At 43.1% G+C, this 12,353-nt stretch overlaps 1 protein-coding gene across 2 annotated transcripts in view; it reads left to right on the top strand.

Moving 5' to 3' along the window:
- The window catches only part of PCNX2 (pecanex 2), a 338,376-nt gene that overhangs the window by 271,311 nt on the left and 54,712 nt on the right, over positions 1-12,353 (top strand). The window lies entirely within an intron of this gene.

The following is a 12,353-nucleotide window of genomic DNA, read 5'->3' as shown; positions in this document are numbered from 1 at the left end:
TTCGCTGAGTTGAATCTGAATTATAGTTATAGCACAAGTTTCATGTGGCTTATAGCATCTTTGGCAAACTTAACTGATCTTTGAATCGAAGGGTTAGTCAGGAGGCTTCCCAAGTGGCACAGTGGTAAAGGCTCCTCCTGCCAACACAGGAGACGTGGGTTTGATTCCCAGGTGGGGAAGGTTCCCTGGAGTAGGAAATGGCAACCCACTCCAGTATTCTTGCCTGGAGAATCCCATAGACAGAGGAGCCTGGAGGGCTACAGTCCATGGGATCTCAAAGAGTCATTCAAGACTGAAGGCATTGAGCACACATTTCAAACATGTATAAGAGAAATGTTGTATAGCTGAGTACCCAGGAGAAAAAGTAAAAAGTTTGCTGAACAGTTAGCCAGCCTCTGGCACAGCGGGTAATTTCCCAACATTGGAATAAGGATTTAGAACCTGAGTAGCCCAAACAATTGATGTAGGTTCATGGCCCATGCTGTTTCCATTGGATGGTACTATAGTAGAATAAATTCAAACTAAGAACACAAATAAAGAAGCCACGTTTTTCTGTTCTAGTCTTTTGGCCCATGCATCCCAGGATAGAAATACATTTTTGTGTTGTTGTTGTTGTTCATGTAAGGAAACATGATTGTACTGCTGCTCTTGGTTTATGAGTATTTCTTGCATCTACCCAGCCAGAGAGCATTTAAGGAAACCATTCAAGAATTGGTAGATTAGTTAGCTTTAAGTTGAAGGTCAAGGAAACAGACAATGCACTTTAGAAGGCCCTCAGTGTGAGGAGCACTAAATTCAAGGCTTTTCAAAATAAATGGAATCTGTTGTATTTAACCATCATCCGGGTAGGCAGACACAGAAAAATGGGAAAGTGAGAGTTGATTATCTGTTCAATCCATTTCTGTTCTCTGTTAGTCATCCAAGTGACCTAGCTTGATGGTTTGGCTTATTTCTATAAAAGAGGAGAAACATGAATGAGGAGAACAGAGCTGCCAACAAAAGGAGTCAGACAACTTGAAAATCCTGTCATTACAAATGAAGAAGAACCAAGAATAGGAGCAAAAAAAAAAAAAAGGGCATTGGATAGAGACTTTTATAAGATACAAAGCACTCTCCTGCCTGTGAAGGTGACATCTACCTCCAGATTGGCCTTAATCCCCATACTTCCTCCCATCTAACTGATGGGGAAATCCAGACCCCTCAAGATGAATTATTTCCCAAGACTCAGAGCTACTTAGGGGTTGTTTGTTGTTCAGTCGCTCAGTCATGTCCGACTCTTTGTGACCCCATGGACTGCAGCACACCAGGCTTCCCTGTCCTTCACTATCTTTCTGACTTTGTTCAAACTCATGTCCGCTGAGTCAATGATGCCAGTCAACCATCTCATCCTCTTGCCCTCAATATTTCCCAGCATCAAGGTCTTTTCCAAAGAATTGGCTCCTCACATCAGGTGGCCAATGTATTAAGGCTTCAGCTTCAGCATCAGTGGACTTCCAGTGAATATTCAGTGTTGATTTCCTTTAGGATTGACTGGTTTGATCTTCTTGCTGTCCAAGGGACTCCCAAGAGTCTTCTCCAGCACCACAGTTTGAAAGCATCAGTTCTTCGGTGCTCAGCCTTTATGGTCCAGTTCTCACATCTATACATGACTACTGGAAAAGCCATAGCTTTGACCATTCAGACCTTTGTCAGCAAAGTGATGTATTTGCTTTTTAATATGCTGTCTAGGTTTGTCATAACCTTTCTTCCAAGGAGCAAGTGTCTTTTAATTTTGTGGCTGCAGTCACTGTCTGCAATGATTTTGGAGCCCAAGAAATTAAAGTCTGTCACTGTTTCCTCTTTTTTGCCATCTATTTGCCATGAAGTGTTGGGACTTTATGCCATGATCTTAGTTTTTTGAATGTTGAATTTTAACCCAGGTTTTTCACTCTTCTCTTTAACCTTCATCAAGAGACTTTTTAGTTCCTCTTTGCTTTCTGCCATTAAAGTGGTATTATCTGCATATCTGAGGTTGTGGATATTTCTCCTGGCAATCTTGATTCCAGCTTAGAGCTGGGCAAACCCACAGAGCTCTTAACAAAAACTTTTCATTCTACCTGACCATTTCCTCTTTTCATTCCTCCTTTTGGTTGGAAATTTGTACCATAGTGTTCATTTGGTTTATTAAACATGAAATAACTGGGATATAATGCCCTCAATTTCCCAGGTGCATAGAAAACTCCACTTTAGGTCAGGATGTTCAGTGGGAGCACACATGTGACTTGACTTCTCCGAGTCTCAATTTCTTCATCAAAACCTTGGTGTGATTATAATTTCTTTCCAGCTCTGAAATACAGGCAGAACACTCTCCAACATAAATCACAGCAAGATCCTCTATGACCCACCTCCCAGAGTGATGGAAATAAAAGCAAAAATAAACAAATTGGACCTAATTAAACTTAAAAACTTTTGCACAGCAAAGGAAACTATAAACAAGGTGAAAAGACAGTCTTCAGAATGGGAGAAAATAATAGCAAATGAAGCAACTGAATAAAGAATCAATCTCAAAAAAATACAAGAGGCTCATGCAGGTCAATACCAGAAAAATAAACGACCCAATCAAAAAATGGGTCAAAAAACTTAACTTCTCCAAAGAAGACATACAGATGGCTAACAAACACATGAAAAGATGCTCAACATCACTCATTATCTGAGAAATGCAAATCAAAACCACAATGAGGTACCATATCACAGCGGTCAGAATGGCTGCTATCAAAAAGTCTACAAACAATAAATGCTGGAGAGGGTATGGAGAAAAGGGAAGCTTCTTACACTGTTGGTGGGAATGCAAACTAGTACAGCCACTATGGAGAACAGTGTAGAGATTGCTTAAAAAACTGGAAATGGAACTTCCATGTGACCCAGTGATCCTACTGCTGGGCATAAACGCCGAGGAAACCAGAATTGAAAGAGACACGTGTACCCCAATGTTCATCACAGCACTGTTTACAATAGCCAGGACATGGAAGCAACCTAGATGTCCATCAGCAGATGAATGGATAAGAAAGCTGTGGTACCTATACACAATGGAATATTACTCAGCTATTAGAAAGAATTCATTTGAGTCAGTTCTAATGAGGTGGATGAAACTGGAGCCTGTTTATACAGAGTGAAGTAAGTCAGAAAGAAAAACACCAGGACAGCATATTAACATATATATATGGAATTTAGAAAGATGGCAATGACAACCCTATATGCAAGATAGCAAAAGAGACACAGATATAAAGAACAGACTTTTGGACTCTGTGGGAGAAGGCAAGCGTGGGATGATTTGAGAGAATAGCATTGAAACATGTATATTACCATATGTGAAAGAGACGACCAGTCCAGGTTTGATGGTGCCCAAATAGAGCACTCAAAGCCGGTGCACTGGGACAATCCAGAGGGATGGGATGGGGAGGGAGGTGGGAGGGGTGTTCAGGATGGGGAACACATGTACACCCAAGGCTGATTCATGTCAGTGTATGGCAAATACCACAACAATATTGTAATTAGCCTCCAATTATGATAAATAAATTGATTTTTTTTAAAAAGAAAGAAACAACAACAAAAAAGTTCTTTCCAGCTCTGATGGCTCAGCAGTCCAGGAGTTATACGGCCTTCCCCATGTCATGGGGAGAAAGTTGAACTCCCTGCGGGAGTTTGATAGAATTTCCTCCCAGGGAGGAAGCCCAAGGCTTCAAAGTCAGTGGTGGAGGAGGGGTAAATGCCTAGCTGTGGCTGACTCCAAAGTCCATGACCTTTGTAGTAAACTCCATGGCCTTGGAAGGTGGCAGGGAGTGAGGGAGGGAAACAAGGAGGCAGGGAAGGAAGAAGGAAGGAAAGAGGGGGAAGGAAGGAGGAGGAAGGAAAGAAGGAATGAAAAATAAGGAGAGATTACCAAAAAAAAAAGAAGGAATAATCATTGTCTTTACATCTCTTTGGCTGCTGAAATTCAAAAAGAAAACTTTGACCTGAATATACTTCTAAGCGTTAATACAGAACCACCACTTCTAGGAGCTCAGTTTCTTGAATTGCTGACTGCCTTAGCAACCACGCAAACTGCACGGCTCCTGCAGGACGAACATGGAAAGCAAAGGCATAGTTATCAAGAGGTAGCCACACATTACCATCAGGCCTGGAAAATATCACAAAAATGAGATTTGCATTCCTGTCTGTGTGAAATGTTATCAGCCATCTCATAGTTTGGCTAACACCCCATAATCACCACCCTGTGGGGACATTCTAAAAATATGTAACCTAATCTAATCTAAAGCTAATTCAACCCAAACCCTTATCCTAACTGGCTAATCCACGAATAGTCAGAGCTCCCACTCATCTTGGAACCAGCTAGAATTCTCTTCTCTATGGCAACAATTAGGTCATTAGTGAGTCTACTTCTTTTGTCTGTATAGCTTGAGGAAGCTGTTAAGTCCCTTGGTTCCAAACTTTACCCATGAAATAATAGGTTCTCACTCAGAATTCCTCAATGCATATTTTTCTTCATTTCAAGTTATGTGACATATTGGTGAACAAGACAAAGCCCTGCTTGTCCAGATAACGAGTCTGGGAAAGGAGAAGTGCTTTCCTGGAGAACATTAACAGAGTCTGCGTATTTTAACATTCAACACTCAAAGTGTGTGGGAGAAAAGCAAGATAATGCTTGTTTGAATTAAATATTAATTAGAAAGTAAATGACTCAGTAAGATTGAATGCATTGGTTTTTCTCATTAGAAATGGAGGGTTGGGGGGGTGGATACCATATCATTCACAGATACCATTATTGTATATATTTCAGCCTTTCTTATGCTTCAGATTTGCCCACCATAAATTCCCCTATGCACTGTGGGATTTGGTTTATTTCATTTTCTCCTATAGGCTAGAAGGAAAAAGTAAATTCAGGGAACTTTTGCTTGTAATTTGTCAAGGCTCATGAGACACTCTGTGATAAGGGAAAACCATGGACTTTGAATTCAAAAGGCCAGAACTTTCTATTAGACAAGATGTTTTGAAGACTCAGTGTCCTTATTTTATTAGAAGAAATTATTACCAAAAGAAGAGATTACATCTGCATAGCTGGGTTGATGTGTGCAATCAATGAGATGCTCTCTGAGAGGTTACTTTTTAAGTTGGTAAATGTCCCATAAACAGAAATTAAAATTTTTAAAATATTGAATATAAAAATTCTCTGAGAAAAACTGTTATGCCACATTCAAAATCTCACTTGCTGAACAGGTTGTGAAGCAAATTGAGGCTCTTTGGAAGACAGAACTGTTATAATAAAAAATCTCTGCTATGACCACAAAATCAAACATGCTATAAATTATTTTCACATAGTTTTCTCTCTACTGCACACTGAGCCAATACACTTCTCCTAAACTCTCAGTGTGACAGTTAAAAGACACTCGGGCCCACTACTGTGTGTCACAGGAAACTCCACTCCGTGCTCTGTGGTGACCTAAATGGGAAGGAAATCCAGAAAGAGGGGATATATGTGTACATACAGCTGATTGACTTTGCTGTACAGCAGAAACTGACACAGCATTGTAAAGCAACTATCAGATCAGATCAGTTGCTCAGTCGTGTCCGACTCTTTGCGACCCCATGAATCACAGCACGCCAGGCCTCCCTGTCCATCACCAACTCCTGGAGTCCACTGAGACTCACATCCATCGAGTCAGTGGTGCCATCCAGCCATCTCATCCTCTGTCGTCCCCTTTTCCTCTTGCCCCCAATCCCTCCCAGCATCAGAGTCTTTTCTGAGTCAACTCTTCACATGAGGTGGCCAAAGTACTGGAGTTTCAGCTTTAGCATAAAGTGAACTGCTTTGAGCTCAGCAGTGACTATACTGTAAGTCCCCTACAAATGCACCTTCAAGGTGCGAATTTCAAAGATGCGAACATGCATGCAGCCACTGTATGCCAGCTGTTGTGCTGTGTTACTGTACTTTCAAGGTGCTGTCCTGTAAGATTAAAAGTGTCTTCTTTAGTTTTTGTGTTTGTTTTTTGTGTCTCATTTGTGTGGAAAGTATTGTATGCCTATTATAGTACAGTACTGAATAGCTGGTTATGTTAGGGTGGTACCTAGGCTAACTTTATTACTCTTATGACTGCGTTGAACTTACAAATGCTGTCTTAGAATGGCACTTGTTCATATGCAGGGAACTTATTGTATCTGGTAACCTCTTCCTTTTGTGGACCTGAGCAATTCAGGAACAAGCTTACTTGTGATCTCAGAAGGAAATGCATTTTATGCAATAATAGTCCAGTATACACCCCAAACTGTACACTGCACCTGCAACTTGAAAAGCACTGGCTCAGCCACTGTTTTTATTCAGTAGCCCAGGTGTGTCCGGCTCTTTGTGACCCCATGGACACCCACGGCATGCCAGGCCTTCCTGTCCCTCACTATCTCTCAGAGTTGACCCAAGTTCATGTTCATTGCATTGGTGATGCTGCCCAGCCATCTCATCCTCTGATGCCTTCTTCTCCTTCTATGCCTAATTATCCCCCACTCCACAAGCTGGCTAGTTTAAGGATAATCTAAACTTCTCTCTGGCAGCCCCTCCAGGAGACCTCACTGCTTAGCATATAGAAAACATCATCCCCGTATGCCTGGCATGTCAGGCTGATGAAAGCTGTGACCATTTCAAAACTCAGCTCAAATAAACGTCTAGTAAAGTTAGTGTAAACCATTATTGGTGGATGAGATGGTTAGATAGTATCACTGACTCAATGGACATGACTTGAGCAAATTCCGGGAGGTAGTGGAGGACAGGGAAGCCTGGCGTGCTGAAGCCCAAGGGATCGCAAAGAGTCGGACACAACTTAGTGACGGAACAACAATTAGTGGATAACACAAAGCATCATAATGTTGATGGTATTTGCGGTTTTCTGTGGAATCCAATTAGCCAGTCCTTGGGACAACTCACATCAGATAAAGAGGAACTTGGAGGGCCAGGAAGCCCAATCTTAAACACGTTGTGCATTTGGGCTTTCATGTGCCTACTCTTGCTGGAAGGTTGTAAACAAGCTGACATTCTTCCAGTGCAGCCTTACTGCTGCAGGGGATCCGTTCTAATGCATCCTTTGAAGTCCCCATCACATAATGGCTCAGCGCCTCCGTCATTTCCTCCGGTTTCTCCATAAACAGCCTGTACCCTAGTTTCCGTCCCATCACTCTTCACTTGAAATGGGACTGTGGGTGGCTGACTGCCCCAAGACCAGTCTCCCCTCTATACTCCCCCAAGGCCGCAGGGGAATGTTTCTTAAGTGCAACATTCTCTCAGTTCCTCGGGACTTAAAAATACCTGTTACCTATCTGTTACCTACAGAATGAAGTTCAAATGTCTCCATAGGCATCAACTTCCCACTCCAGTCGGCCTGCCCTGCGCCTCCCCTCTCCCCTCCAGGGATCTTAGCCCCACTTCCCAGCCTGGAGGGCACCTCCTCCGCTCTTGTTTGCCCGCCCTTCCTTTCTCACATTCATAGGCTTTCTCCTTTGGCTTCCCAGTTTTCCCCAGAGAATGTCACCTCTACCTCTACCATTAAAGCAATCATGCCCGCACTAACCAGCCCCACAGGATAGCTATACTCCTGTGCTTGTCAGGGAAAGTATGTTAAAATACACCGCCCCTCAATACACAGTCATTGTCAGAACTAGCTGGAGGGGGGCGCTTCCTGGTGGTCCAGTGGTTAAGTTGCTGCACTTTTGTTGCAGGGGACACAGGTTTGATCCCTGATCTGGGAACTAAGATCCCAATTTTTTTGGCTGCACCAAAAACATTAATTAATTAAAAACTAAGTGGAGAGACATGGTCCATATCAGGGAGTTCCTGAAAGGTGTGAGGTCCTCCCAGTCCTTCTGCATCTCCAGAATCCGCCCTTGGGTGACACCAGACCTCTGGAGAGCCACATGCCTAAAAATGAATTATTTTGGTCACCTATAGAAATTTTTCTTTATTGTACTTTAATCCTGTTAGAACAGCTGTGGAACCTCGTGATTGTACTTGTGTAGTGCTGATAAGGACAGTGGACACCATATTGTACAGTGTTCTCTCTGTGATGGTCTGGGGATGTCATCTCTCTGCTGTCTTCAACAGAAATAGCTGTGATCCTCCCAAGCAATTATTTTCCTTTTGTCTTAAGGACATGAGAAACTCCTCATTATCTTTCTATACTGGTTGGTGAAAGCCTGAGTGAAATCAGTGGTCCACCTTTAGTAAATTTATAGGACATCATAGAAGGAAGTGAAGGCTTCTTGACATTCTTCTGGCTGTGTTATGTTTTTCCTGTCCTCATCTTCAGTTAAAATTTCATCATTTGCTTTTGTACTGTGTATGCCTTTTAAGACTGACTTCATATCTTTTTAGAATTAAGTGTGAATAAAGAAGCCAGCACTGACCTGTCCCTGGTAAAGATGGCCAGTGGTGCTTAAAGGGAGGCAGTGTTTGCTCCTTTGGAAATGAGGAAAAGGAGGAGGACATGGCCAGGTGGTCAGGAGAGGCCCGTCTGGTGTAGCCGCAGCCTCAATGGCTGCCCTGCATTTTGGCTGCACTTGGGAAATTCATGCATATCCTATGTGCAAGATATCTGGGATCTACTGGACACATTTTCAGTTCAAATACTCAATTTTCACAGCTTTCATGAGGCACAATCATTTATCAGAATGAAAAGATTCCAAGATACTCTCAAAATTCATTTTTAAATATTTATTTAGTGCTTTCCATGTCCCACTGACTTAGACCATGAGAACACGGCCGTTCAGTGGAAACCCCAGAGACAGTCATCCGGAAAAGGTCAAGTGTGGGGCAACTGACCTCTGGTCCCCCTTGAAGGAAGCAGCTGTACACCCAGGGAGGCTCTCTGAGAAGAACATGGGCCTGATTTTCACGTGAACAGCAGAATTAGCGCCTTTGCAGAAATGGCTGTGTTTCATCATTCTCGTATTCTTTTACAGTGTGATCCTGACTACAGTAAGTCCCTTACACACAAACAGATTCCATTCCAAGAGCATGTTCATAAGTTCAATTTGTTCCTATGTCCAGTAAAGTTAGCCTAGGTACCCAACTGACGCAATTGGGTATATAGTACTGTAATAGGTTTATAATACTTTTCACACAAATAATGCGTTAAAAACAAGCACAAGAAATAAAGAAAACCTTTTGAATCTTACAGGACAGCACCTTGAAAAGCATAGTAGGACAGTACAATAGCTGACATATAGGGGCTGGCATCAAGTGAACAGGCAAGAAGAGCTACTGAATGGAGGAGGGAGAGGAGGTGGGAGATGGTAGAGCTGAAGGATTGTCAGCGATAGGAGATAAAGTTCTCAACTGGAAATTTCTTGTCTAGGGTGCTTAGTGTATGAACCTTTCATTCCTAAAACAAGGTACCAAGACTTACCTGACCTGGGTGTTTGTTAAAAGCCTTGGGCAGTTATGACTGCCTAGCAGTCCTTCACAGCAAACCCCTTCCTCAGCCAGTCCTCTCATCAGTGTAGATATGAGCTCTTGCTTCTCACAAAGGATGCCGCTAAGTTATTTTCTTCAGATCGTAGAAATCCAAGTTATGCATTGTCTTCACGTACTCATGAATACACGCACACAGTCCTTCCAGTTTGATGTAAAACAAACAAACGGCACTGACATCAGCCCAACGGGATAAATGCCTAACCTGGATGGAGAAGAAGGAAGGAAGCAGAAACTGGAAAAAACCCTCAAGACACGTCATTGAAAGAGTTTTGCTAATCTATTTGAGGTGAAGTTCCCCCCTTTGTGCTTCTCCTTTGTGAGGTCTATTTCTATGGATTGTCTTACTTTCACTGAAAGAGCATTTCTCCCCAAATCGTATAATTAACCAGTGTTGCTGGTGTGCCACTGAGGGGGGGACTTCCCTGGAATCCAGTGCCCCCAGTCCTGGGGTTCCAGTTTGCCACTCAGTTAGGACTTGGAGGTCATTATTCACGCTGGGTGCCCCCAACATGTGGTTTGAGTTGCTCAGTGATTGTGGTTCACCTGTGTTGTTTCTATACATCTTGCCCTGCAGGAATAAAAGTTTCATATTACAGAATGAGCAAAGAGCGCCCTGAAATGTTTAATAAAGAGTGCTTTGCAGCTCAGACCCAAAGCGGTGAGGTCTTGGGGAAAGACAAATGGAATCCTAAGACCCAGGATCAGCCTTTCACTGTTTCACTTTATGTTACAACACCCTGCTTATTCTCTTCTTCCTTATCTTGATTTCTAGTTCATAGGCTGTTATCATGACAGTTCTGTGTGTACATTTTTATTTGAAGGTTGCAGTTTTTCCTCTGTGATCTATTATGACCATCTCACTCATGAGTACTATAGAGAGACTTAGTTTAAACATCGCCTGTCTTTATCTTCCTCCAGTAATGTGAAAGGTGAAATGAAGTCATTCAGTCATGTCCGACTCTCTGTGACCCCATGGACTGTAGCCTACCAAGTTCCTCCGTCCATGAGATTTTCCAGGCAAGAGTACTGGAGTGGGTTGCCATTTCCTTCTCCAGGGGACCTTTCCAACCCTGGGATCGAACCCAGGTCTCCCGCATTGCAGACGCTTTACCGTCTAAGCCAGCAGGGAAGCCAGAGGCTATTGCATGCCCTGTGGATTTTCTCAATAAGGTATCTGTTGCCTGTATGGCACTAGTAGTAAAGAACCCACCTGCCAATGCAGGAGACATAAGAGATGTGGGGGTCAGGAGATTCCCTGGAGAAGGGCATGGCAACCCATTCCGGTATTCTTGCCTGGAGTCTAGCGGGCTACAGTCCATAGGGTCACAAAGTGTCAGACACAACTGAAGCAACTTAGCATGCATGCATGCCTGTACTATAGTGATCTGGATAAGAATTCTTTCATTTGTTCATCCAGCCTTTCCTTCAGTCATTCCACCAACCACTTTGTTATCACCTACCAAGTACCAGGCATTGTGAATAATGAGATAAGATCCCAGGAAAAGTGAACGATGTGGAAATGGGTGTGGGGACAGTTTCATGTTTGCATAAAGTTTCAAAATACTTGCTAAAGGAGTCAGATGTCCTGCTTCTAGTCATATGAGGTGAGGTGATTATGCCCTTGCACTTGGGCCAAGAAGGTCTTCCAGGACACCCTTCCTCATAACACTTCAACATGCATCTGGTTGCTCTGACTTCACCACCTGCCACATTCGTTAGCCTCCTATTGGCTCAGCCTTGACCTGCAGGTTTTTGGAAAGGGAAACTGAAGGATATAACTGCCGGGGTCCAGCCCCTGCTGATCCAGGGTATTCGAAGCGGGGACGGCATCGGTGAGGATCAGGATACAATAGCTTCAATTAGATATTAATTAGAGATGTAAAGAGTAATAGAATGAGGATAGCTCAGTAGGAAAATTCAGTGGAGAAAAGAGGCTGAGTAGCTTGGTTTACGCGGGACACCAATAAAACTTCAAGACAAGAAGTTTGCACCACTTATGTAGGCCGCAGGCGTCCTTCCATTCTCCCGAAGGAGAGGAGGCACTGAGGCCTCCCCGGTCGGATCTTAGAAGCCCAGGCATAATTAGTAACCATGGCGGGTTCCGCTCTCCAGATGGAGACTCAGCCAGAGTGAGAGAGAGAGACATGGGGAGACCAGTCTTTCGAGGAACTGATCCCAATTCTTTATTTTCCATGGTCTACTTTTATACACTGAGATGTTATGCAAAAGTCACGCGGGGTCAGCAGTCCTGACTTTTATCAAAGTCAGGTGCTTCATACAAATGTATACAGAGGTCTTAGGGGTGTTACATCATCATCTGGCCAGGGGGTCTGCTGACAATTTATGACCCTCTCCTTGTGACAGCGGTCAGTCAACCAGGACACTTATTTCTCCAGGGGTGATTATTCTTAAAACAGACGCCACCCAAATAAAATTACATTCCTATAGGGTGAGGGTGTAGTGGGTTTTAGTTAAGGCTAAGTAATTAGCCTAAGGTCTAACGTGATTAATATCAAAGGTTAATACTTATTTCTTCTATATATTCATTAATGTGTGTAAGGGCAGGGGATATGGAGACTTAGCAACAAACATTGGCTCAACAAATGAAAAACCCTTCACCAATACAACTTCTGATCAGCCCATTATACTTATACTAATAGTTTTCTAACTTTTCTAAGGAACCTGTTTTTAGAAGGTTTAAAGCATCTCGTGCCTCTCATGGTTGGGAGGCTGTGAGCAATCACATGTGGCCGGACAAGCCTGTCAGGCAGGCTAGAGAACCTTCAGAGGAGTTTGTGGGTTAAAACACTCTTGTCACGCCCAGGAGTTTTTATTAACTGGAGCTCTAGGTTAACTCCTTCTC

Source organism: Bos indicus x Bos taurus, chromosome 28, assembly GCF_003369695.1.
Source record: "Bos indicus x Bos taurus breed Angus x Brahman F1 hybrid chromosome 28, Bos_hybrid_MaternalHap_v2.0, whole genome shotgun sequence".
In the NCBI taxonomy this organism is placed as follows: Eukaryota; Metazoa; Chordata; class Mammalia; order Artiodactyla; family Bovidae; genus Bos; species Bos indicus x Bos taurus.
This window is presented reverse-complemented; position numbering and strand designations above follow the sequence as displayed.